Source organism: Giraffa tippelskirchi, chromosome 8 (genome assembly GCF_054371585.1).
Source record: "Giraffa tippelskirchi isolate mGirTip1 chromosome 8, T2T-mGirTip1v1.2.pri, whole genome shotgun sequence".
Classification (NCBI taxonomy): domain Eukaryota; kingdom Metazoa; phylum Chordata; class Mammalia; order Artiodactyla; family Giraffidae; genus Giraffa; species Giraffa tippelskirchi.
The window spans coordinates 2759346-2786654 of NC_137282.1; the positions used below are offsets into that span (position 1 = coordinate 2759346).

At 43.9% G+C, this 27309-nt stretch overlaps 1 long non-coding RNA gene and 1 pseudogene across 2 annotated transcripts in view; one reads left to right on the top strand and one right to left on the bottom strand.

Moving 5' to 3' along the window:
- Positions 1 to 2228: 2228 nt before the first annotated feature.
- LOC145517810 (ferritin light chain pseudogene) lies at positions 2229 to 3610 on the bottom strand (annotated as a pseudogene). Its single transcript, XR_014062351.1, has one exon. The product of XR_014062351.1 is annotated as a ferritin light chain pseudogene (transcript).
- The window catches only part of LOC145517811 (uncharacterized), a 69757-nt gene continuing 45007 nt past the window's right edge, over positions 2560 to 27309 (top strand). The window contains exon 1 of the long non-coding RNA XR_014062352.1: positions 2560 to 2827. This is a non-coding gene — a long non-coding RNA (uncharacterized LOC145517811). The remainder of the gene's footprint in view (positions 2828 to 27309) is intronic.

Genomic DNA, 27309 nt, shown 5'->3' on the forward strand with positions numbered 1-27309 from the left:
GAACAACTAAGGCATCAAGCCAGCCTCTTACCACAAGATAAAAGAACAATATATTCAGGATTTCATGCAGATCATTTGTGGAGGACTAGATCAATAGCCACCCCTTTCTCCCCACTTATGGGAGAACTATATACCTACCCCCTTGACTTTGCAAGGGACCATGAGACTTGCTTTGGCCAATGGAGTGTTAACAAGCATGATCTTCACAGAGACTGGTGCGGTTGGGCTATGCCCTTGAGCTTCTACTGTCACCGTGAAATGAACAAGTTCTGGGCAGCCCACTGGCCCCAGAAGATTCAGAGCCACCTGGGTCAGACGTGAATGGAGCCTGCAGCCTGGGGCCAAGGCCACGCCAGCCAATCGGAGCTCAGCAGGACTGCCCCAGCCAAAGAGTGTCATTGAAAATGTTTTGTTTGTTACACAGCTAAAGCTAACTGCTCACACTATCTCACCTCTTTTCTTTTCCCTTTACTTTAAAATCTGCTTCTTGGGATTTTGTCCCATTTCACTGCCAGGAAACCCCACTCCTATATGCTATAATGCATCTGGAGAAGCAGCACATTTGAAAAACAGCTCCTAGTCCATCCCATGATCTCAGAATTTGGGCAAGTTCTTGAGGTTTTACTTTGGGCACTCAAAACCTCCAGTTTTCAATAAATGTCTTTTAAAAATGTTTATATAATACATCCATATGTAATATTTTATATACAGATGGAGATACAGCATTTTCTTGACAGATGCTACGTAAAATAAATCCAGAAGTACAGAAGGTGTCTCTTTGTTCCCCACCATCTTAGAATAAGCTCAGGTTTATACATAGACGCTGAATGCACATTGAGAGAAGAATACAAGAAACAGAAGGGCAATGGTCTCCGTGCCAGGGGAACAGATATGCACAATGGTCTCCATGCCAGGGGAACAGATATGCACAGAGGAAAAATTGACGCTGCTATCAGTTCTGTTCCTTTCCTCCTAGATAATATAAAACAGAAGCTAAAAAACTCTAAAGCTCTTAGATCAAGTCTAAAATTAATTTTAACAGATGCCAATGATATTCTAAAGGCACCCACCAATTTGTAATCAGATTAATGTTTGGTGTAGTACTCAAACATTTCCTTTATATTTTTCTCTTAGAAACTTTAAATAAATACATACTCCGGATGGTTTCCCAGAGCTGTGGCACACTTTGGTCTTCTTCCTGCAAAGACAGAGGGAAAGGGATACAGTAACGGCTCCTGAGGCCCCTGGGGATGCAGACGCGGCGTGGATCGTCGTTCATTAGCCAGCTCCAAGCCCCTGTGAGTGCGCCTGGACGTCAGCCTGCTGCTGTGACAGATTCTGCTCCAAAAGCTCAGGCGCTCCCTTCAGATGTTACTCCCACACGTCAAATGCACGACCGTTTGAGAAAACATTTTGAAATTTGAACTGAGAAGGGAGCTAATGGGTCAATAGGGACCGTGTTACTATTCTTCAAACAAGAAGTAGCCTGATACTCTGCTCCTTGTTTTTCACCTTGTGAAAATCATGGCGTCTCAGCATGAACTTGCCTTTTAAATGCGTACGGGGTGGGGTGGGGGGCGTGAGGGGAAATCTGGGCTGTTAAAGTTAATACCCCTCCCTTTATAATTCATTGACTGATGTGAAAAGAGTGTTGCAATGGTTTTTTAATGTCGACTTGAAAGGTTTTTCTCAGTTTGGCTTTTGGCCATGCTAAAAGGTTCATGGGATTTATGTTTTCTTAGCAAAATACATAAACGTTCCTGCTTGAAGGTCACCACAGGGCTAGTGGGTAACAGCTATATCGCAACTTACCCAACTATCTACAGCTAAAAGCCAGAACTCAATTCACCTGCCCTCGGAAAAAGCAGGTGAGTTCTGCCCCTCCGGTCTGCATAAAGCAGGGGGGAGGGGGAGCGGGCTCCACACGCTCACTGGAAGCAGCTGGTGACACTACATGAAAGGTTTCCAACAAAAGAGCTCTGAGGGTCAAAACAACAGGGCTCTTCTAGCCCGGCAAACACTCGATTGATTCTGCAGATCAGCTTCGACAGCAAGCACTTTCTTTCAGTTTTTGTTTGGAGAGGGTAAAACAAATTCTTTAGGCCAGCAAACATAGAAAGAAGATATTTAACATTAAAAGCTAGCAGAATTGACTATTATCCTAAGATTAAAGCCAAGCAATGATATTAAGTAAATTGCAAAGGTTATCTTTTCTCAATTACCTGTCGTTTTTTTTTTTTTTAATGCTGCAAAAAGCTTTATTGTTTCCATTTGGTCCAAGGCTTGAGAGAGGGCTCCAGGGTGCTAAAAGCTGCCTAGTGGCTGCATAGAGGGGCCTCAGGCACCCCTGATGTTAGGTGGGTTCTTCAAAGGCCACTGGTCTCCAGAAGCTCCTAATCGTGCTTCAGGGTGAGCCTTTCGAAGAGATACTCGCCCAGCCCAGCCTGGGGACCAGCCAGCCTGCAGAGTTGGTCAGGTGCTCACCCATCTTCTTGATGAGTTTCACTTCCTCATCTAGGAAGTGGTTCTCCAGGAAGTCACAGATGTGGGGGTCTCCGTGGGCAGAAGCCAGGCCATGCAGATCCAACAGGGCTTGATTCAGGTTCTTCTCTACGAGAAGGGCGGCTTCCATAGCGTCCTGGGTTTTACCCCACTCATCTTGAGATGGCTTCTGCACGTCCAGGAAGAGGGCGCGGCCACCACTCTGGTTTTGCAGTTTCAAGAGACGCTCTGCACCCTCGCTCTTCTCCTTGGCCAATTCGTGAAAAAAGTGACCCACACCCTCCAGGGCCACATCGTCGCGGTCGAAATGGAAGCCCAGAGAGAGGTAGGTGTAGGAGGCCTGCAGTTGCATGTTAACCAGACGGTTGACAGCGGCCTCCACCTCGGTAGAATAATTCTGACGAATCTGGGAGCTCATGGTTGGTCGGTAATAAGGAGTTAGGAAATGGTAGCTGGTCCCGGTGATCGCGGACAGCTGAGTGGCTGACTCCGGAGGTTGCGACTAGACAAAAGGTTGGAGGGTGGTTGGAGGCTGGAGCAAGGGGCATCCCTGGGTCTGTTCCATCCAAGCACTGTTGAAGCAAGAGGCAGATCCGCGAGGCCGCCGAGCGCACTTCCTTACCTGTCTTTTGTAACTGAAGTATCGACCTGTTCACACTGTGTTAGTTCCAGTGCACAACATGGTGATTTGCTAATTCTAAACATTCCAAGTGATCACCGCAGTAAGTCTAGTTACCGTCTATCACCACTCAAAGCTATTACGATATTACTGTCTTCATTCCCCACAATGTACATCTCACCCGGTGGTCCATTCACTTTTTAACTGCAAGTGTGTTGCTCTTAACACCCTCACCTATTTCACTCATTCCTCGATCTTCTAAGCGAGCTGTTTCTTCTCTGTAACTACTAGTCTGCTTCTGTTTTGTTATGCTTGTTCATTTGCTTGTTTTTTATAGTCCAAATATAAGTGAAGTCATATCGTATTTGGCTTTCTCTGTTCGATTCATTTTACTAAGCATAATACCCTCTAGGCCCTTCCATGTTGTCTCAAATGGCACGATTCCCTTCCTTTCTGTGGCTTAGTAACCCTCCACTGTGTCTATATGTAGTATCCCTTAGCAACCCTTAGTAACCCTTAGTAACCCTCCGCTGTGTCTATATGTAGTAACCCTTAGTAACCCTTAGTAACCCTCCGCTGTGTCTATATGTAGTAACCCTTAGTAACCCTTAGTAACCCTCCGCTGTGTCTATATGTAGTAACCCTTAGTAACCCTCTGCTGTGTCTATATGTACCACGCCTCCTGTATCTAATCACCCACGTGATGAAAAGCTTCCATGTTGGCTGTTCCATTGACTATTGTAATATGACGCAGCGAACATCAGAGTACACACACGTATTCAAATAGGGCTTTTGTTTTCTTCCAATAATACCCAGAAGTGAAATTGATGGGTCATATGGTGGTTCTATTTTTATTTTTTTTGATGAAACTCCACATTGTTTTCCACAGTAGCTTCACCAATTTACAATTCCACCAGCATTATCTCCACATTCTCATCAACACTTACTTGTTGTCTCTTTGATGATAGCCATTCTCACAGATATATATTCTTGCCTCTTTTATCATAGATTAATCGACCATATAATTGAGGGTTTGTTTCTGGGCTCTCTGTTCCATTGATCTATGTGTCTGTTTTTGTGCCAGCATCAAATTCTTTTGATGATAATAGCTTTGCAGTATAGTTTGAAATCATGGAACATGATACCTCCAGCTTTGTTCTTCCTTCTCAAAATTGTTCTGGCTATTTGGGGTCTTTGTGTTTCCATACAAATTTTAGAATTATTTTTTTCTAGTTCTGTAAAAGTACCATTGGTATTTTGATAGGGATTGCATTGAATCTGTAGATGGATTTAGGTAGTATGATCCCTTTTTCTCCCAAACTCAGAGCATCTTTATGATCGTTACCTTGAACTCTTTTTTTGGGTAGACTGCTTATCTCCACTTCACTTACTTCTTCTCCAGGGATTTTAAGTTGTTCCTTCACTTGGAAGATATCCCTCAGTCACCTAATTTTCCTAGTTCTGTTTTTGTCTCTATTTATTAGGTGGTTCAGTTACATTTCCTGCTCTTGTGGAAGTGGTCTTACTTAGGAAACATCCTATGGGGCCCAAAAGCACGCTCCTCTCGTCCCCAGGAATCTGTGTTCTCAGGTGGCCCCACACTCTCTGGGCAGGTCTGTTGTGGTGAGCCATTTGCTGTGGCCCCGTTTGCAGTAATGCCTTCCTCTTGCAGAAGCCACCTGGCCATCTGTAGGTGGGGCTGGGTCCCAAGGAGCTGGCTGCAGGAGACTGTGGGTCCAGGGCTGGGGTTGGCTTGCTGGTGGATTGGGGCTGGTTCCTGGGCCTCTGGTGGGAAAGCCCTCATGGTAACAGGCTAGGAGGGGAACTCCAAAATGACACTTGCTATATCAGAGTCCTTGTGGTTGGACGAGTTCCCAAGAATGGCTGCCATCAGCATCTGCGTCCCCAAGCGGAGACCCAGTCACCTCCTGCCTCTCTGGTAAGCGCTCCAAGATCAGCAGGTGGATCTGACCCACGGATCCCTTCAATTCATGCCTTGCACTGGGGCTCAGAGTTTGTGAGATTTTATTTTACAGAAGACCTTTGAGAATGGAGCATGTCTCCTACAGCCCTCCCGCTCTCCTGCATGCAAGCTTCACTGGCCATCAAAGCCAGCTGTTCTGGGGGCTTGTCTTCCCAGTGAAGGACCCCCCAGGCTACAAAGCCCTGTGTGGGACTCGGCCCTCTCACTCCTGGAGGAGACGCTCTGCAACCGTCAGCATCCTCCCCTTTGAGAGTCACCTGCCCAGAGGTGTGAGTCTTGGCCCCACGCCGCTCACCTGTCTAGTGTGATTCCTTCCTTATATCTCTAGGTGTGGAAGATCTTTCTGGCAACTCTTTCAGTTTTTCTCACCAATAGTTTCTCTGTAAAGAGTTGTAATTTTGGTGCCTGTGAGAGGCAAGGCCTTCACATTCTGTCATCTTGGCCACACCGCTCCCCCTCGAGCCTGGATGCCCGGATTAGTTGACAAAGCAGAACGTGAGCACAACAGCTTACAAAGTCTCTGCATCTGACTCTTCCATGAAACACAGACAGTTACATATCATCTATCACGTCTCCTCAAAACGTAATTTAGAGACGAACAAGGAAATTATGGGAGCCATGCAGCTAATAATGCAATTTACATATTTTCAAGGACAAATTCTGTCAGTAAAAGAAAAGGTTTACAGTGGAAGTCCCCTCTTCACAAATAAAACACATAAGGTTGTAATGGCTGATTTACTGGGAGTTTGGGACTGACATGGACACACTGCTATATTTAAAATTGATAACCAACAAGGAGCAGCTGTACAGCAGAGGGAACTCAGCTCAACATCCTATAAGAACATAAATGGAAAAAGAATTTGTGAAAGAATAGATACATGTATATAACTGAACCACCTTGCTTTACACCTGAAACTAACACAGCATTATAAATCAATTATAGTCTAATATAAAATTTAAAAATTAGGGACTTCCCTGGGGGTCCAGTGGTTAGGACTCTGTGCTTCCACTGCAGGGGACAGAGGTTTGATTCTTGGTTGGAGAACCAAGATCCCACATGCCACAGGAAGTGAGCAAAAAAGTAAAATTAAATAAAATTAAAAATTAAAAAAAAGTTAAAGACATGACTTATTGACGTGTAGTATAAAATAATGAGTCAAAATGAAAGCTGCAATGACTGCTTATAACAAATGCTGCTGAAAAACACAAGAAGGAGGAGAAGGAGAGGAAGAGGAGTTAAAGGCGGAGGAGGAAGGAGGGGAGAGGGAAGCGAAGTAGCAGGACCAGCCTCACCCTTAGGAAAAGAGTCCGTCTACGTGGCACAGCGACTGACAGCGTTGACTGACAGTTCTGAAACAAGTGTTGAGCAGGAAAATAAAAGGAAAGCTGGCAGTGACCCGTTTCAGAGACGAGGACGCTGGGCTGGGTTTTGAGCAATCTGAGTTGCAGCCTCGTTTCCACCCTTGGCTGACTGGCTCTGGGGCGATCAAGAGTCACGTGCCCTCACCGGAGGGCTGCTGTTCACTAAATACTTGCTCCCGAATCACTGTGATGAACTGAACTCTTCTTCACAATACTTACTGCCCCGCCCTGCAGGCAAGCCCTTCCCTGGAGGGAAGTCATACCTTCTGCTCCTCTGATGTTAGACTAAGCCTGTGACTTCCAAGTAGAAGCTTTAAGAGCCAGTATTTTTTCACCACGATCTCTTTACCCCTCTGTCAACCAGCAATGTCTCAACTAGAGGCTTCTCTGTGGGCCCGGCCCTGGAGCAAAGACCTTCACCAAGGGGAGCCAAGTCTGACCCAGCCTGGACCTGCAGCACAAGCAAGAAGGAAGGTCGCTGAAATCTGGGGGCGATTTGTTACCGTAGTGTAACAACTGAAGCTGACTGATAAAATCAGACTGACCTAATTTAAGATTTAACTGAAGGGTATATGCTTCCCATGCTTCTGTTCTTACCACTGATGTCCTAGACAGCGCAACAAGGCAGGAAACCCATACAAGTTATGGTTCCCATGCTTGTTCCCAGCCGAGTAAGACGGTATTCTTTCCCCCTTCCAGGACTGCCTGTGATAATAAATTTGTGGCTTTCAGTTCTTCAGCTACTTATTAAAACATTTAGAATAAATAATCTCCGAAGTTCCATCCAACTCGAATCTCCTATATTCTCTGACTCCTTTCAGAGACCTTTTGGGTCTCTGAGCTTTGTAACGGTTTCTTCGGCAATATTTGCTCTTGCGCTCGTGTGTTTAGTCGCTCAGTCATGACCCTGTGGACTGTAGCCCACCAGGCTCCTCTGTCCATGGAATTCCCCAGGCAAGAATACTGGAGTGGGTTGCCATGCCCTTCTCCAGGGGATCTTCCCAACCCAGGGATCGAACCCAGGTCTCCCACATTGCAGACAGATTCTTTACCAACTGAGCCACTAGGGAAAAGTAGTTATCTTAGATACATTCACTTAAGTGAGATCTAAAATATTTGCATCTTATAAAAATTCCACAACTATTACTGCAGAGTTCTAGAGCATATTGATTTGTACTCCTTGGTACTTTCCTTGTAAATTTGTTATTCAGGTTTTTATATATTTGCATACCACCTTTCTGATTAAATTGCAAGCTTCTTTTTAAGAAAAGAAGGTGTTTTTTTTTCTGTTGTCTTGCTCCTTATCATGCCTTACTATGTTTTAATAGTTGCTAAAGAACTTGCTTGTTAACCAATAAATATTTTTCTTAAATTGAGAATGATGGAAACCAGATTCAACAATAGGATAAAGCATTCATTGTAAAGATTTTAAAGATGGCAACACATTTTCTGATGCTCCTCTCATCAAGAGATAAGTGTCTAACTTCCCTCCCATTGAATCTGGGCTAGCTTGAGAGGCTCACTTGTAACCAAAACAATACAGCAAAAGTGATACTCTGTGACTTTTGCGGCTAAGTCAGAGAAAGTCATGCAGTGTCCATTTTGCTCACTGGAACACTTACTCGTGGAGCCCCAAAGTGTAAGAAGAGCAAGAATTCTAGGCCACCATTCTGCAAGGAAGCCCCAGCCACATGCAGAGGCCACACAGCACACACGTTAGGAGAGACGGAGGAGAGCTCGGTTTTCAGGTCGCCATAGCCCATGAGCCGGACCTGTGATGGAAGAAGCCTCCGGATAATTTGAGCGCCCAGGTATTAATGTCACCCCCAGCTGTCTGAGTCTTCCTAACAGGGGCACCAAGTATCATGGAGTAGAGACAAGCAATCCTTGCTCTGCCCTTTGTAAATCCCTGAAACGCCCATAAAAATCCATAAGCATGGTAAAATGGCTGTTGCTTTCTGCTACTGAAAATTGGGGTGGTTTGTTACATAGCAATAGATAACTGGAGCTTCCATAGGGTGTCTGCAAAAGTCAGCCCAGAAAGGTGTCACACAAAGAAGTGTGTGCAGCCTCACGCTTGCCTGCTTTGTCTATTTTTATTAGAGTGTAGCAACCCACTGGGGTAAACACCTCTTCAGTAAGAGCAATCTGGAAGACGGGAGTATTAAAACATCAGGCAGAGATACAATCGAATTATTATCAAGCAATTGCAACATAAAAAGAGTGGGCGCCGACAGCATCTGAGGACCTATTACTTTACTGTGCAGTTGCAACAGGACCAAGGCAGCAGTCAGGGATGTCATCACAAAGACAAGTGAAATCAATACGGACTCCAAAATGCATTACAGCCCACTGTTAAATAAATATGTAAAATCTGCTTTAAATTGATTCTAGCTCAGCGGGGAGCAAGCTGCTGCAAGGGTTTTTACACAGGAAAGAGGACCGGGAGGAAGCAGCGGCGTGCCTGGCTCGGGGTGGGAGAGAGCGAGCCACTGAAACTCCCTCGGTGACGCGGCGTCCTTTACATGAGACAGGTTTCCCCTACGGATCTCCAAAGCTCTGCTCTAGGAGAGAAAAGTCAACACGTTTAAACGATAACAGTTAGATACAACTGTATATAACATATATGACTTATACATGTATGTATGTTTTTAAAAGCCAGTGCTCTATGATGTCAGTTCAGTTGCCTAACAAGTCTTCCCCGAGGGACCAGTAAAGCATACTAAGGTCTTTGGGGTTGCCTGGTTGGTTAGTTGGTCAGTTTTGGAGCCACGTACCATATTATTTTCTATGCACTTAGCATAGGCCTTACGACATTCTCTGTGCAGGGTACTATTCTAGGCACTAAAAGATATGGAAAGCATAATCCTTACCCTCGAAGAGCTTACATGTCAGTAAGGGAGATACAGGTGAAGCTGAAAGGTAACTATTGTGCAATAGCCAAGACAGGGGAACAACCTAAGCGTCTATCCATGGAAGAATGGATAAAGAGAATGTGTTACATATACACAGTGGACTATTACTCGATGAAATAATGCCATTTGCAGCAACACGGGCGGACCTAGAGATCGTCATTCTGTGTGAAGTAAGTTAGAAAGAGAAAAACAAATATCATATGATACCGCTTATATGTAGAATCTAAAATATGACACAAACGAACATATCCACAAAACAGAAACAGACTCATAGACACAGGGAACAGACTGGGGGTTGCCAAAGGGGAGAGGAATGGGGGGGGATGGAGTGGGAGGCTGTGGCTGGCAGAGGTAAGCCTTTATATACAGGATGGAAAAACCAAAATGTCCTACTGTAGACCAGAGGGAGCTATATCCATATGATAAACTGTAATGGAAATGAATATTAAAAAAGAATGTGTATATGTACAACTGAATCACTTTGCTGTACAGTGGAAATCAACACAACATTGTAAATCAACTATACTTCAATAAAAATATTAAAGCAAAAAAAATGTTAAGTACTGTGCAAAGTAGGAGGTTCTAAGAGCAGAAAACAAAAACTCTTTGATACATACAAGCCTATATCAGAAAGTTGCAATTGAATTTGGACATTAAATAGTCCAAATCACATCCAGCCTTCTTTTCAAGATGGCAGCCTCCTTAGAAAAAATAATTTTGATTACATGTTTTTTTAAATCCCTCACCGTGTCTTTCAGGTATGTTGCCACATAGCATTGCTCACTAAATAGGTATGGAATTAATGAGTGCAGCGGACTTGGTGTAAGATCACCACTTAGAACCTACCCACCCAAGTGTCGCTAGTGGTAAAGAACCCACCTGCCTTTTGCAGGAGACCTAAGAGATGCAGGTTCAATCCTTGGGTTGGGAAGATCCCCTGGAGGAGGGCGTGGCAACCACTCCAGTACCCTTGCCTGGAGAATCCCATGGACAGAGGCGCCTGGAGGGCTACAGTCCATGGGGTCGCAAAGACTCAGACACGAATGAGGCAACTTAGCACAAATGCACCAAGAACAACCAGCTTGGTGTTCCAGGCTCTCCTTGCCTGTTAATACTTCCGTGGTATCCATGGTTCCTGTTCTTATCCTCCCACTTTTAAAAGCTGTCAATCTGGTTTTCGTAAAACTTGAAGTGTTACCTTCAGAATTTTGTATCTTGAGCTTTATCACGAATTGTGAAATAAAAGAGTTGGGTCCCTGGACAAGAAAATGATCCCTCTCTTTGTACTCAAAATGGATGGAGGAGCATGTATTTCACCACCTCTGAATGAGTGACCAGTGACCACTCTGACCAGTGACTCCAGTCCTGTCTTCATTACCCTACTTCCAGCCAGAAAGTGGTCCCACAGTCACAGAGTCCCTAGTCTGCCTGCTCTGGGAGGACCTCTGATAAAAGATGTATTGACTCTCAAATATGACGAGAAACCTGCAAAACTGAAATGAAAACTGCTTAAATACCTTTAAAATATTAAGTTTTATCACCTAGATGATTGCACTTCAACTTCTACATAATTGTGGAGAACTTACATGTAATGTGGGCTACGGGCACGTTTAACTTATATTAAGAAAGCAGAGAACATATATTAGCAACGTCCGGTTGCAGAGGGGACCGTTCTCGGCCTCCAGCTTTTGTTCTGTCCAACCCCTGTTTTTCCCTAACTAGGCTCTGGCTTTGTACAGATGCCCATCACTTCTGCAAGCAGCTGAGCGTCTCGGGGAAAGCTGACTCCAGTTCTAGAAATAAACTTTATGGTCTAATGGTGCTATCACTCCCTTTGGCAGTATTTGGTTCAGAAATTGGCACACAGCTCAACTCTGACCAGTGAGATATGAAAAGTATCCTACTGAGGGAGGGGTGTTCTGGGGGAAGCTTCTTCTCTTCTAAAAGAGAGGCAGCCCCTTATGCCTGAAATGTCTCTGTCTGAACACGAGGTCTGGAACTATTCCAGCCGTTTTGCTGAAACTTGAGGAAAAACCAGCACTGCGGAGGGCGGAATGAAGAGGCAGAAAGTCCCCGGGTCCTTGACCACACGGTCCAGCTGCTGAATCCCCTTGGCCTTCGGGGGCTTCCTGCTGCTGCTGCGCTGCGCTGTGCCCAGTCGTGCCCAACCTCTCTGCAGCTCCACGGTCTGCAGCCCAGCAGGCTCCTCTGTCTGCGGGATTCTCCAGGCAAGAACACTGCAGTGGGTTGCCTTTCTTCTCCAGGGGATCTTTCCGACCCAGGGATGGAACCCACATCTCTTATGACTCCTAGCATTGGCAGGGAGATTGTTCACCACTGCTCCAGAACTCGGCTGGAACTTCCTACCATGTGAGATAAACACGGCTCCTTCACCACTGCTCCAGAGCTCTACTGGAACTTCCTACCATGTGAGATAAACACGGCTCCTTCACCATGGCTCCAGAGCTCTGCTGGAACTTCCTACCATGTGAGATAAACACGGCTCCTCTGTTTAATCCAGTTTCATTCGGTGTTTCCTTACTGCCTTCTAGGTACCCTGTCAGCCTAGCCCGAGAGAAAACATCCCAGTTCTCGCGTTTCTCTTGTCATCTGTTTCAGGCATTTTCAAAGAATGCCCAAGCATCTTCTTGTCACTGGTGGTAACTCTCCCAGCACAAGGATCGCCATCACGCTGGTTCCAAGGCGGTTAGTGGTGCCTGTGTGAACAGAGCATGTGCTTTCTCACAGCAGGGTCATGCATTCATTCTTTTTTGGCTTCAGTACATTATCTATTTTTCTATGTTTTCAGCTTCATATTATTCTTTCTTTTTGAAGTCTATTTGGTTTACAATGTTGTGTTAGTTTCAGGTGTACAGATATCAGAGGTTGATACATTTATAATATATATATGTAATATGTATATTTATAATAAAATTACATAATTATACATGAAGAGTTGCCAATGCAGGAGACGCAAGCGTGAGTTTGACCCAGCAACACAACTGAGTGTGTACGCACACACACACACACACACACACGCACATATATACATATGTATATTCACTATTCAGAGTCTTTTCCCTTGTAGATTATTATAAGATATTGAGTATAGTTCTCTGAGCTATAAAGTAGGTCCTTGTTGGTTATCTATTTTACATTTAGTAGAGTGTATCTGTTAATCTCAAACTCTTAATTCATCCCTCCCCCAACTCTTTCCCCCTTAATAACCAGAAGTTTGTTTCCTCTGTCTGACATTCACTCTTGACAATGGCTAAATTCATCCTTGTGTCTGGTTCAGTAAACTGTTGCCCATTGGCAAGTCCCATGGATAAAAATCTCTCCCAGCATGAAAGCCACTAATGAAGATATCAATTGCTTCTACCAAAGGGTTCATTTGTGCACCTATCTGGAACTTGACCTACAGAACCATGTGACTAATAAATTGGGTATTCTTGTAAGCCATTAAGTCTGTGACATTTGTTGCAGAGTGCTAGAAAAGAATTAGGGTGTCATATAAATCATGCAAACATTTTTAACACACAAAATGAATAATATATGCTAGAGGTCGGCAAACCACAGACCGTGGACTCTGTCAAAGCCATGATCTGTTTTTATACAGCCTACCTGCTAAGGGTGGTTTTTACATTTTTAAAGCTTTGTAAAAATTAACATTTCATGCAAGGATGGGCACAATAAAGGACAGAAATACTATGGACCTAACAGAAGCAGAAGAGATTAAGAAGAGGTGGCAAGAATACATAAAAGAACTATACAAAAAAGGCCTTAATGACCGGATAACCTTGATGATGTGGTCACTCACCTACAGTCAGACATCCTGGGGTGTGAAGTCAAGTGGGCCCTAGGAAGCATTACTATGAACAAAGCTAGTGGAAGTGGTGGAATTCTAGCTGAGCCATTTCAAATCCTAAAAGATGATGCTATTAGAGTGCTGCATTCAATATGTCAGCAAATTTGGAACCCTTAGCAGTGGCCACAGGACTGGAAAAGGTCAGTTTTCATTCCAATCCCAAAGGCAATGCCAAAGAATATTCAAATTATGGTACAATCATGCTCATTTCACAGGCTAGCACGGTAGTGCTCAAAATCCTTCAAGCCAAGCTTCAGTAGTACGTGAACCAAGAAATTCCAGATGCTCAAGCCGGATTTAGAAAAGGAAGAGGAACCACCGATCATACAACTAACATTAGTTGGATTGTGGAGAAAGCAAGGGAGCTCCAGAAAAACATCCATTTCTGATTTATTGACTATGCCAAAGCCTTTGACTGTGTGGATCACAACAAACTGGGGAAAACTCTTAAAGAGAAGGGAGTACCAGACCACCTTATCTGTCTCCTGAAAAACTTGTATGCAGGTCAAGAAGAAACAGTTAGAACTGGACTTGGAACAACGGACTGGTTCAAAATTGGGAAAGGAGTACATCAAGGCTATATATTGTCACTCGGCATATTTAACTTGTATGCAGAGTGCATCACGTGGAATGCTGGGCTGAATTAAGCACAAGTTGGAATCAAGATTTCCAGGAGAAATATCAACAACCTCAGATATGCGGATTGCACCACCCTTATGGCAGAAAGTGAAGAGGAACTAAGAACTCTTGATGAAAGTGAAAGGGGAGAGTGAAAAAGCTGACTTCAACAACATTCATAAAACTAAGATCATGACATCTGGTCTCGTCTTCATGGCAAATAGAAGGGGAAAAGTGAAAACAGTGACAGATTTTATTTTCTTGGGCTCCAAAATCACTGCAGACAGTGACTGCGGCCATAAAATTAAAAGATGCTTGCTTCTTGGAAGGAAAGCTATGACAAACCTAGATAGCATATTAAAAAGCAGAGACATCGCTTTGCCAACAAAGGTCCATATAATCATGTACAAGTATGAGAATTGGACTCTAAAGAAGACTGAGCACCAAAGAATTGATGCTTTCAAATTGTGGTGCCAGAGAAGACTCTCAAGAGTCCCTTGGGCTGCAAGGACTCTAAGGGATGACAGAGGATGAGATGGTTAGATAGCATCATCGACTCAATGAACATGAACTCTGAGAGACAGTGAAGGACAGGGGAGCTTGTGCTGTAGTCCATAGCATCGGAAAGAGTTGGACATGACTGAGCACCTGAACAACAACAACAAAAAATTTAAAAAGAATAATGTATGACATGACTCTATGTGACCTACAAAAGCAAAAATGTTTCCTGTCTGGCCTTTTACGGAGAAGAAGTTCCCTTGATATACTATTTATTATACTTTTATGCCTAAGGACAAGTATCAGTAATAGTTCAGGGTCCATACTGCTGTGTTTTTGCTGCATTTGGCCTCGCTGGTCCATTTCCCAACATCCTCCTCACCTTGGGAGGCTGGTCTGTATGGACCACAAGTGCCTCTGATTCTGGGCTGGGTGTAGACCCAGGGAGTCCAACAAGCAGTCAGAGGGCGGGAGAAAGGTGAAGCTGAGGTGTCCATCTGCTCCTTTGTCCTGAGCACTGCCTCAGGCACGCATGACCCTCAACCAGAGGGCACAGGTCCTTTCGAGGCCGCTGACCTATACCTTTTTCTCCTCTGGAGTCTGGGACCTGCTCGCGCTCTCCCCTTGGGCCAAGCGGAGGCCACATCCATGTGAATTTCTGCATTCTGCCCACACCTGTCTAAGCACCTCTTCACTGAAGGCTCTGCACCTCATTCGCCCCGAGTGCGGCCGCTGACTAATATACCCACTAACGTAACTATCGTGGGACAGGAGGGAGAGACGAGAAACAGAACCTCCACATGATCAGTTGTGCTTGCTTTTTCATTCATAAAAGAACCTGAAGCAAATATAAAAGACTCTTCATCATGGCTGTTGCTGGTGGCAAAACAGACATAGTTTTTTTTAATTAATTTATTTTTAATTGAATGATCATTGCTTTACGATTTTATATAGGTTTCTAACATGCCATCAACTCAGCCACAGGTATACATACGTCCCCTCCTTCTTGAGCCTCCCTCCCACCTTCCACCCAATTCCCACCCCTCTAGGTTGTCACAGAGCCCCAGTTTGAGTTCCCCGTGCCATACATCGAATTCCCACTGGCTCTCTGTTTTACAGATGGTAGTGCATATGTTTCCATGCTGCTCTCTCTATTTGTCCCAACTTCTCCATCTCCTGCTCCCCAGGTCCGTAAGTCTGTTCTCTCTGTCTGCATCTCCATTGCTGCCCTGCAAATAGATTCATCAGTATGATCTTTCTAGACTCCATATTATATGCATTAATATACAACATTTGATTTTCTCTTTCTGACACACTTCACTCTGTATGATCAGCTCTAGGTTCATCCACCTCATTAGTACTGACTCAAATTCATTCCTTTTTATGGCTGAGTAATATTCCATTGTTCATATGTACCACAGCTTCCTTATCCATTAATCTGTCGATGAACATCTAGGTTGCTTCCATGTCCTAGCTATTGTAAATAGTGCTACAATGAACAGTGGGGTACATGTGTCTTTTTGAATTATGGTTTTCTCAGGTTATACACCCAGTAGTGAAATTGTTGGGTCATATGGTAGTTTTATTCCTAGTTTTTTAAGGAATCTCCATATTGTCTTCCATAGTGGCTGTACAATTTACATTCCCACCAACAGTACAAGAGGGTTCCCTTTTCTTCACATCCTCTCCAGCACTTACTGTTTATAGATTTTTGGATGATGGACATTCTGATCCATGTGAGGTGATATCTTATTGTGGTTTTGATTTGCATTTCTCTAATAATGAGCTATGTTGAGCATCTTTTCATGTGTTTGTTAGCCATCTACATGTCTTCTTTGGAGAAACATTTAAAACAGACGTAAACTTTTTTAATCAATAAATGTCATTTCCTCCTTTTTTAATAAAATACTTGGAACATGCTATTTGGTGCTAAAATGTCCTTATCCTTCAGGGCAAATACAGGACAGCACACTGCCCCAACAGACCACGGCAGCGGTGAGGGGTCCTCAGTGTTAGTAACAGTCTGCTGACAGCTCCAGGAAGCGCACAGGACAGGTTTGGTTCGGTGACTCTGAAGGGCAGATGGAACCCACCGAGTAGCCCTGGCTAAAACAAGCCCACTTTGAGCCTGTGTTAGGTCTTGGTGGTCTACATCAGGGCCAGAGAGTCTTCAATCAGAAAAAAAAAACCCTTTATATATCTTTTAATATACTTATAGACACAGAAAGTAAACTTGTTACCAAAGGGGAAAACGTGGGGCAGGGATACAGAAGGCGTTCAGGGCTGCCATAAGAAAGGCCGGGGTTTGCCGTGCAGCGCAGGGAGCTGTGGTCAGTGTCGTGCGGTGACCCACCTTCTGAGCACAGGACGCTTTCACTCTAAGGATGCTTCCCCTGTGGCCCAGCTGGTAAAGGGTCTGCCTGCAAGGCAGGAGACCCAGGTTCCGTCCCTGGGTCTGGAAGATCCCCTGGAGAAGGGTGTGTCCCACTCCAGTATTCTTGCCTGGAGAATCCCATGAACAGAGGAGCCTGGTGGGCTACAGTCCATGAGGTCACAAAAGAGTCAGACACGTGGACATGACTGAGCGACTAACATAATGGAAAAAAATCCAGAAAAAGTATATATATAGATAATTGTGTCTTTACCAGCCATGCTATTTTGTATTAAGACTGTCAAAATCACTTATCTGAATTCAACTCGCAGAGTCTTCCTGACAGGCCCCAGTCCTGCCTGATGGCTGGGTATGTCTCCCAAATAGTACCTCCATCCTGACTCACAGCACCAAGACCCTCACTGCCCATCCTGCTCATCATCACCTGAGGCACAAAGCTGCAGAGGCAGCTCAGCCTGGGACTGACTCCGCACCACGACCGTCAGCACTTCCCCTGGACGAGCCGTTCTGGCGGCTCTCCTCCCCGGAGCTCCCCAGCAGCTGTCCATGCTGTTTAGGGATGAAGTAATAAACTTTCCTGCCAGGACTTATAAAATGTTCTGGCTTTATGGGCCAGTGTCTCCTGCTGCTTTGAGCACAAGTCCAGCTGAAGCAAAGAATCCGGAAGGACGTCAGAATGACAATATGAACCATTGCACTAAGAACAGTGGAAAAGAAAAATCACGTTCGCAACGAAAAAAGAGCACAGTAAGTGAGGTAAGTCAGGCAGAGAAAGACAAGTGTCAGCGCTATCACTCATATGTGGAATCTGAAAGAACAATACAAAGGAACTTGTGTATGAAATAGACTCGCAGATCTCAAAATCAAACTTACGGATACCAAGGGAGAAAGAAGGCGGGAGGGATGAGTCAGGAGGTTGGGATTGACATATACATGCTACTATATACAAAATCGATAGTCAAAGAGGACCTACAGCACAGGGCACTTCACTCAATATTCTGTAATAACCTATATGGGAAAAGAATCTGTAAAACAATGTATCCATGTATATGGATGACAGAATCATTTTGCTTTACATCTGAAACTAATATAGCACTGTAAATTGACTATAAGTCAATAAAAATTTTTTTTAAAAAAAGCTCATCTTCAGAGCAAATGCAAAAGCTAAGACTACTAACTTGGATCTTTCTAGCGTGTGTATTTGTGTGTGTGTGTGCTCAGTCGTGTCCAGCTCTTTGGGACCCCATGGACCATAGCTCGCCAGGCTCCTCTTTCCATGGAATTCTCCCAGCAAGAATACTGGAGTGGGTTGTCACCTCCTACCCCAGAGGGGATCTGTCTAGGTGAGGTTACAAAAGTGAAATTATTGAATTAATCATGAAAGAAAGCTTTATGTTTATTAGAAGACATTGTCTGTTTCTGAGAAGGATTGGCCAGTGCTATGAGATACGTGATCGTCACCGGGCAGGCATAGCTCAGCTTGGATCATCGACCTCGCTCACTGAGATTCTGACTTTCAGGGAGGTGCCTTGTGTGAGGTGTGTATGCTCGGTGGTTCCACGTGTGATGCTCTTTTTACCAGCTGTGTGAAGGGTTTTTTAATCTTTATATAAGAGAAACCAAACCTGTGCAGAGACAGCCTGTCAGGAATACTTACAGCTTTGCAGTTAACTCTCTCTCCTGTGTGATTTCTCAGCAAGGTGCTGCTGACAATATGTAACAGAATGTTGTAAAAGCTACATTGTTTAACACCTCTGAGGGCGCAAAGGAGACTCCATAAAGGGTAGGGCAGTGAATTGACAAATGATTATTATTTAACATTTATTAATACTGGGCAGCATGCTAAGCTCTAAAGAACACAGCATAGACAGAAGTGGATTGCCTCCCAAGGCCCATGCTTTCCTTCCTGAACAGACATGGAAGGGACTTCCACATTATCCTCCTGCAAGAATATGAAATAGAAATACCTTGACTCCATGGACAAAGGCAGAAAAATGGCAAAATAAAAGCCAGAAGGACTCCTGAGGCTTGTGTCCTCCATTTCTGATTTGCATCCATTTACAGCGCGATCCTGGCAGCTGGATGGGGGTTAGCAAGCTCCAGCCTGTGGATGCGCCACCTGTGTCCGCAAATAAAGTTTCCTTGGAACACAGCCATACCCGTTTGTTTACATATTGTCTGTGGATGCTTTTGCACAGCAGAGATGAGTACTTGTGACAGAGACCATATGGCCAGGAGAGCCAGACATATTTATTATCTGGTCCTTTCCAGAAAGGTTTCCTGACCCCTGATCTAGACTGACCTGGAGAACAACGTGAACCAGATTTATAATCGTCTCAGTAGGCTTACTGGTTAATGTGCTTATTCAGATTTACATATGCTAGGTCAAATTCCATTTAATGTATCAGTTCATGAAGCATGGGGGAAATGTCTTTTATTTTCTGTTGAAGAGGAATGTGCATACAATAGTACAGGGAGCATCCCTTGGGAGCAAAGGCACTCTGCCCAGATGGAAGCATAGGAGAGTCCCACAGGGAAAGCTGCTCTCCCCCACTAAGGATTCTGAAAAAGCCCAAGATCCAGATAGTTGGATGGAGTTGAAGTTGAATGGCTAGTTCATCTCAGAAAGATTACACAAGACTTCATTCTACACAAGATACTAGTACATCCTTTAATTTATAGAACTGTTCTAAGTAAGATGTGAAAACTATTTGCAGCATTAGGGTTTTATTGGTTTTATTTCAAAGCCCATGAGCTCTTGAAAAAAATCACTTGTCATCCACTTCCTAATTCTGTGGTTATAGTACATTGAACCACACACTCAACAGTGTGATAAAATCAAATGGCATTTGTTTATACAGAGACCACAGATGGCTTTCTTGATATGAAAGTAAACAGTGCTTGAAAAGTTCTAGCCTGCAAGATTGCTGTTTAAGTCTTCCTGGAAGAATCACTTTTAGGGCTCCCACAAATGTAGACATTGGAAAACTACTCTTTCATCTGAATAGGCCAGTAAAGGTGTCTAAATTTCCCAGATGTGTGGAAAGAACAGAAGTAACAATTTTCCAGCACATATATGGTGCTTCAAATAGATGTTATATTTTGTTCAACAAGAATTAAATGCTATGACTTAATCTTACCTGTTTAACAACCAGAAATGTTTCAGGTTTTTGGCAGCTAACGTATGTGCTCCCGTGGCAACTGCATAAAAACATCATATAGATTGAAGGGGGGGAAAAATCAAAACCTTTCAGACCCAGTTACTTCCTGAAACTATTTTACAAGTGTCTTTTTATTTTACAACAATTTTTAAAACTCTATTTGAACAATTTATCTCTTTCACTACCTGTACTTCTGAACAAAAGCCCGTTTTTCACAAAGAACTATGAAGAAAATTCCAGGCTTATTCAGAGAACTGATAATGGATATTCTTAAGTAGAATCAAAACTAGCGCTAAACAGGTGAGTCAGGGTTGGAGTTTCAGCCTTGGCTGTGGCAAACGATGAAATGAATGACCTTGACAAGTTGCTTTCTGCCATGGGTTTTATTTTCTTCATCTGTAAAAGCAGGTGATTTAAATCAACTTCCCAGAGTACTTTCAGCCCTAAATATTAATACAGTGATGACTAAAGCTTGGCATCGATTGTAGTTCTAAGCATATTACTTCTAACCTTCTTTCAACCTCATTGCTATGCATGACAATGCCAGAGGGAAAAAACCACAATAAACCAAACAGGAGTTTGACTCTCTGCTCCTGCCATGGAAGGAGTCATCAGACATAGCTGGGCCACAGAGAACATGAAATTCTTTGCCCCTCCTGAGCACCTCATACAACATTAGACATAAGTTCATTCTCAGTTTACCTAACTATATTATTTAAAAGAGTGAAATGAAGAGAGATTTTCAAAAAGAAGAATTTTGGACCACTTGGAAGGGGGCTTTGCAGGTGGTACAGTGGTAAAGAATCTGCCTGCTAGTGCCGGAGATGCAGAAGACCTGGGTTCAATCCCTGGGTTGGGAAGATCTCCTGGAGAAGGAAATGGCAACCCACTCCAGTATTCTTGCCTGGGAAATCTGATGGACAGGGGAGCCTGGCAGACTACCATCCAGGGGGTTGCAAACAGTCAGGCACAACCGAGTGACTGAGCGTGTGTGTGCCCACACACACACACACACACACGTCTCATGGGTCAACACATTGGCACCTTGGAGAGAGAATTCTCCCTGAAGCATGCTGCTCAGGCAGCTCTATAGCCTGTCCTACAAAGAGGGTGCGGTATTCCCAGCACTTTCAGATTTTGCTGATGGAAGGAAAATATGGTCTGCTCTGGGGAGCTGTTCAGCTGTTTCTTATAAAGTTAAACAAACATATAACCATCCTGTGACTCAGAGAGAAATGGCTATTAGAATCACAACAGTTCACAAAAACTTAATACAATAGTAAGCTCTTCAAGTAAATAGCCTATCACAAGACTTCTGAAATTTTTTGGAAATGATATGAATTATTGAATGATGATAACATCATGGACTTAAATATGTAGATTCTTTGAAAAAGAACACAGTAAGCAAACAATCTTTTCTAACAATAATTAGGAAGAATTAAGAATGTGAGAAAATGAACTTACAAGGTAAGTTTTGAATGACCAGGTTATGAGACAGTAGGGATGACTTAAAACACTGAATATTTTCTCATATCAGCAAGGACTACACAAGCAAAAAGAAAACAATTAACAGATTATCTTTTATTATGAAAGACCCTCCAGGAGGTAAGGGGTCCCAGAGAGAAGCTGATGGTATAAGAAACAATTAAAAGCAACCAAGCAAAAACTGCATAATGGCTATTTTCTAGATTCGTTTTTTTTTTTACTCTGCCACAGAGCATTAAAGACAACAAAGAAAACAGTGATATCCCTGAGAAAGAATTCTCTTCTTTACGTAAGACAGTAACTCCAGGGAGAGAGAGGCTTCAGTAAAAGTAAGAAGAAGTCTGACAATTTCTCAGACCCGCCACCAACAGCAATAGAATGTGACAAACTCAGAAGATGTTCAAATATTTTAAGCCCAAAATAGCCTTATGTGAAACAAACTCCAAAATCCTTCAGTTCAGTTCAGTTCAGTTGCTCAGTCGTGTTCGATTCTTTGCAACCCCATGGACTGCAGCACGCCAGGCCTCCCTGTCCATCACCAACTCCCCAGAGCTTACCCAAACTCATGTCCATCGAGTCGGTGATGCCATCCAACCGTCTCATCTTCTGTCAACCCCTTTTCCTCCCACCTTCAATCTTTCCCAGCATCAGGGTCCTTTCCAAAGAGTCAGTTCTTTGCATCAGGTGACCAAAGTATCGGAATTTCAGCTTCAGTATCAGTCCTTCCAATGAACATTCAGGACTGATTTTCTGTAGGAGGGACTGGTTGTATCTCCTTGCAGTCCAAGGGACTCTCAAGAGTCTTCTCCAACACCATGGTTCAAAAGCATCCATCCCCTGAGCTCAGCTTTCTTTATAATCCAACTCTCACATCCACACATGACTACTGGAAAAACCATAGCTTTGACTAGACAGACTTTTGTTGGCAAAGTAATGTCTCTGCTTTTTAATATGCTGTCTAGGTTGGTCATAACTTTTCTTCCAAAGAGCAATCATCTTTTAATTTCATGACTGCAGTCACCATCTGCAGTGATTTTGGACCCCAAAAAATAAAGTCTGTCACTGTTTCCATTGTTTTCCCATCTATCTGCTATGAAGTGATGGGACCAGATGCCAAGATCTTAGTCTTCTTAATGTTGTGTTTTAAGCCAACTTTTTCACTCTCCTCTTTCACTTTCATCAAGAGTCTCTTTAGTTCTTCTTTGCTTTCTGCCATAAGGGTGGTGTCATCTGCATATCTGAGGTTATTGGTATTTCTCCAGACAGCCTTGACTCCAGCTTATGCTTCATCCAGCCCAGCGTTTCTCATGATGTACTCTGCATCTAAGTTAAATAAGCAGAGTGACAATATACAGCCTTGACATACTCCTTTTCCTATTTGGAACCAGGCTGTTGTTCCATGTCCAGTTCTAACTGTTGCTTCTGACCTGCACACAGATTTCTCAAGAGGCAGGTCAGGTGGTCTGGTATTCCCATCTCTTGAAGAATTTTCCACAGCTTATTGTGATCCATACAGTCAAAGGCTTTGATGTAGTCAATAAAGCAGAAGTAGATGTTTTTCTGGAATTCTCTTGCTTTTTCAATGATCCAGCAGATGTTGGCAATTTGATTTCTGGTTTCTCTGCCTTTTCTAAATCCAGCTTGAACATCTGGAATTTTACGCTTCACATACTGTTGAAGCCTGGCGTGAAGAATTTTGAGCATTACTTTGCTAGTGTGCGAGATGAGTGCAATTATGTGGTAGTTTGAACATTCTTTGGCATTGCCTTTCTTTGGGATTGGGATGAAAACTGACCTTTTCCAGTCCTGTGGCCACTGCTGAGTTTTCCAGATTTGCTGGCATATTGGGTGTAGCACTTTCACAGCATCATCTTTTAGGATTTGAAATAGCTCAACTGGAATTCCATCACCTCCACTAGCTTTGTTTGTAGTGATGCTTTCTAAGGCCCACTTGACTTCACATTCCAGGATGTCTGGCTCTAGCTGAGTGATCACACCATCGTGATTATCTAGGTCATGAAGATCTTTTTTGTACAGTTCTTCAGTGTGTTCTTGCCACCTCTTCTTAATATCTTCTGCTTCCATTAGGTCCATACCATTTCTGTCCTTTATTGCGGCCATCTTTGCATGAAATGTTCCCTTGGTATCTCCAATTTTCTTGAAGAGATCTCTAATCTTTCCCATTCTATTGTTTTCCTCTATTTCTTTGCACTGATCACTGAGGAAGGCTTTCTTATCTCTCCTTGCTATTCTTTGGAATTCTGCATTCAGATTGGTATATCTGTCCTTTTCTCCTTTGCCTTTCTCTTCTCTTCTCAGCTATTTGTAGAGCCTCCCCAGACAACAGTTTTGCCTGTTTGCGTTTCTTTTTCTTGCAGATGGTCTTGATCACTGCCTCCTGTTCAATGTCATGAACCTCCGTGCATAGTTCTTCAGGCACTCTGCCTTTCAGATCTAATCCCTTGAATCTATTTGTCACTTCCACTGTATAATCGTAAGGGATTTGATTTAGGTCATACCTGAATGGTTTAGTGGTTTTCCGTACTGTCTTCAATTTAAGTCTGAATTTGGCAATAAGGAGTTCATGATTGGAGCCACAGTCAGCTCCCGGTCTTGTTTTTGCTGATGGTACAGAGCTTCTCCATCTTTGGCTGCAAAGAATTTAATCAGTTGATTTCCAAAACTCCTTACCCAGCCTTCAAAGCCCATCAGGAGTCCAGCTCTGGCAGCCAGGGAAACGCCCTGAAGGGATGAACGGGGTTGGCGGAGAGAATGATGCAGCCTCTCACTCAAGGCACTGAACTGCATGTTTATTTTAAGCATCAGGTTTTCTTTTATACTTTTACAAAAGCTTTAGGTCAGAGGTATGACATCTTCAGTTTCCCCTCACCCAGATTTACTGTCTCCATAAATCATTGTTGTCCTTCAGAGTTCCCTCTTAAGTGTCCTTGTGATTACATTGTAACTCAAGTTTGTCTCTGGGCTGCATACCACATTCCTCAGTTTATTTCTTCTTTCTCTAAATCCTGCTATCCCCTAGTAACTTAAGCTCATTATCTCCTAAAAAGGCTTCTAGCTATTAGTATCTCTAAAATTCCTAGTTTCTATAAGCTATAGTAAAATATGCCAACACTACAACATACCTTAAACTTTTAGCTTCTAACTCTTCTTAACTATGCCTAAATCCTAAACTCAGCAAACTACTTTTGCCATAAACATTTCCCTTACAAGCAGGTTTCGGATAACAATGCTTCCCATGGCCTCAAGCTGCGGCCTGTGTGCTCATCCTGGAACATTCTTTGTACAGGTCTTTGAACAAATGTAACTTTATGGATTATTTCCCGGACAACTGCAGAAGGCTTTGTGCTTTCTCATGCAAGAACAATAAGCACCTTAACATACTTTCCAGCCAACTCAACCAAAGGAAGGAAAGGACAAGTCAGAATCACAAGACCTAACTCCTTCATCCCGGGACCCTGCCTGCGGGATGAGGAGAGGGGGTGGGGCCGTGCCTCCATTTTGTCAGTAAAGCCTCACGCGGCTCCTGACAGCTCGCTCCTTGGTGTCACCTTGTGCTCCCTCCTCCTCACCCTGCCATCCAGGGTGTCCCCAGGGCTCCGCCCACCTGGCCCAGCCTCTGAGGTGTTGCACCAGCCTTGCTCTGGGCCTTGCAGGACCCTTTTTCCCATCTGGCATGATGGCTTTTTCTTCCAGCTCTCAGCTGACAGGTCTTCTTCCTGGAGTGGTCCTCTGTGAAAGCCCAAGCTAAAGAAGGCCTCTATAAAGGGAAGCCTTAATCCATTTGGCTTAAGTGGATTAATCCATAATGGCTTAATTAATCCATAATGGCTTAATCCATTATGTTTGTTTTATGCTTTTTTTTTTTTTAGTTTTGGTTTTTTGCTTATTTTCTCTCTACACCAGCTAGAATTTAAGCACCATGAAAACTAGTGACTTATCTCTTTTGCCTGACACTGTTAAAGAAAGAATTATTCTGACATTTGTTAAAACAGTAGAGAAGACACTCATTTGAGACAACCTCAATATGCGTATTTCAATAAAGAGAAAAGGAGTTAACTCCAAATATGGCAAAGACAGCTAGGGATTTACCATCAGTGAGCATGTTGAAGGTGGGGGGTAGAAGATGGACAGTTACTAAGAAGAGATATCAGGGTGGGGGATTCTTGATAAACTGACCTAATAGGATTCTTGCTGAAGGCAGGCCAGGGTGATCAGATATCGAGGGTATAGGGGATGAGTTGGCAGGATGCTTTGCTAAGACTGGGTTCAGCAGACCACTGATGGGATGAGGACCAAGGTTAAAGCTAGTCAAGGGAAGGGCTTGGTGGTTTGACCCTGGTGGCCCAGTGGTTAAATTTTGCACTTCCAGTGCAGGAGGCTCAGGCTCAATCCCCGGTCGGGGAACTAAGATCCCATAAGCCCTGCAGCATGACCAGAACAAAAGCAGAAGAAGAGAGGGCTTGGGGGAGCCTGGCTAAAGTTTGGTCAAGGAGGGTTTCTGCCAGTCCCTTGTAGGCTCTCGAAAACTATTGGCTGAAGGAATGAATGAACAAATTCTCTCCCTCAATAGGATTTGCTCTTTAAATTTTTTAATTGCTTTACTTTCCCATTTCACCTTACTACCATAAACACTGATAACAATAGAGATGAACCAGGAAAGAAAGCCAGAGAAGAAACTCTCCACACCTTTCAAAGTAAAAAGAGTAAATCTTCACAATTAATGGTATCTCCTGGTGGCTCAGACAGTAAAGAATCTGCCTGCTGTGCAGGAGACCCGGCTTCGATCCCTGGGTCAAGAAGATCCCCTGGAGAAGGTAATGGCAACCCACTCCAGTATTCTTGCTGGGAAATTGAATGGACAGAGGGTCTGGCAGGCTACAGTTCACAGGGTTGCAAAGAGTCAAACACGACTGAGCGACTAACAGTCTGTTCATTTATTTATCCCTCAAATATTTACTGAGAGTTCAGTGCAATGCACTGGTTACTCTTCCAGGCCTAGACAGACACATCCGAAGGATACATCCTTGACTCCAAGTTCATTTTCACTGTCTGCTGAGTGATACACCCTGAACAGGGTGGGGTATGGCAAGGGGAACAGCTGACATGGATAAAGGGCATCAAGGACCCCTCTTGGCAATGAGACTAGCAGGAGAAAGACTCGGGAAGAGAAAAGTCTGATGAGAACCTCACAAATGAAATACCCTGTAAAGTGCTGGAAACCTTGCCCACCTCCCACAAAATTCCAAACCCTAGGATATGCCTGATGTGATTCCATTTCCTGCGGAAGCCTCCACAAAGGCCAAGTTGGGCCAAAGTTTGTGCAGGGCTGAGGTTCAGCCAGGCAGCCAATAGAACACCTGCCCTTCCGGGCTGTGTTAATGAATTGGAAATGCATGAGTACAAGCGAGAAAAGCATGTAGTTCAAGTACTCCAGGACTGAGGTCAAAGGGGAAAAAATCACATAGATACTCAAGAGGATATTCTTATTATTCCTGATGAAAGCAGAGGTTGTTGTTACCGTTGTTCAGTCGCTAAGTTGTGCCCGACGTCTTTGCGACCCCATGGATGGTAAACCCTCCAGGCTCCTCTGTCAGTGGGATTTCCCAGACAAGAATACTGGAGGGGGTGGCCATCTCCTCCTCCAGGGGATCTTCCCGACTCAGGGATCGAACCTGCATCTCCTGCCCTGGCAGACAGATTCTTTCCCACTGGGCCACCAGGAACGCAGAGGGCTGAAGAAATGTGGCCCCATGTGAACGCACTGCAGCCCCCGAGACGGTCCCGTGCCCTGCAAGCTCAGCGGCTGCCCCAGAGGACAGGCCGCGGGGCGAGGACCCCGGGTGAGGCACCCACTCGGGATGCTGCCCTGCTCCGAGAGCTTTCA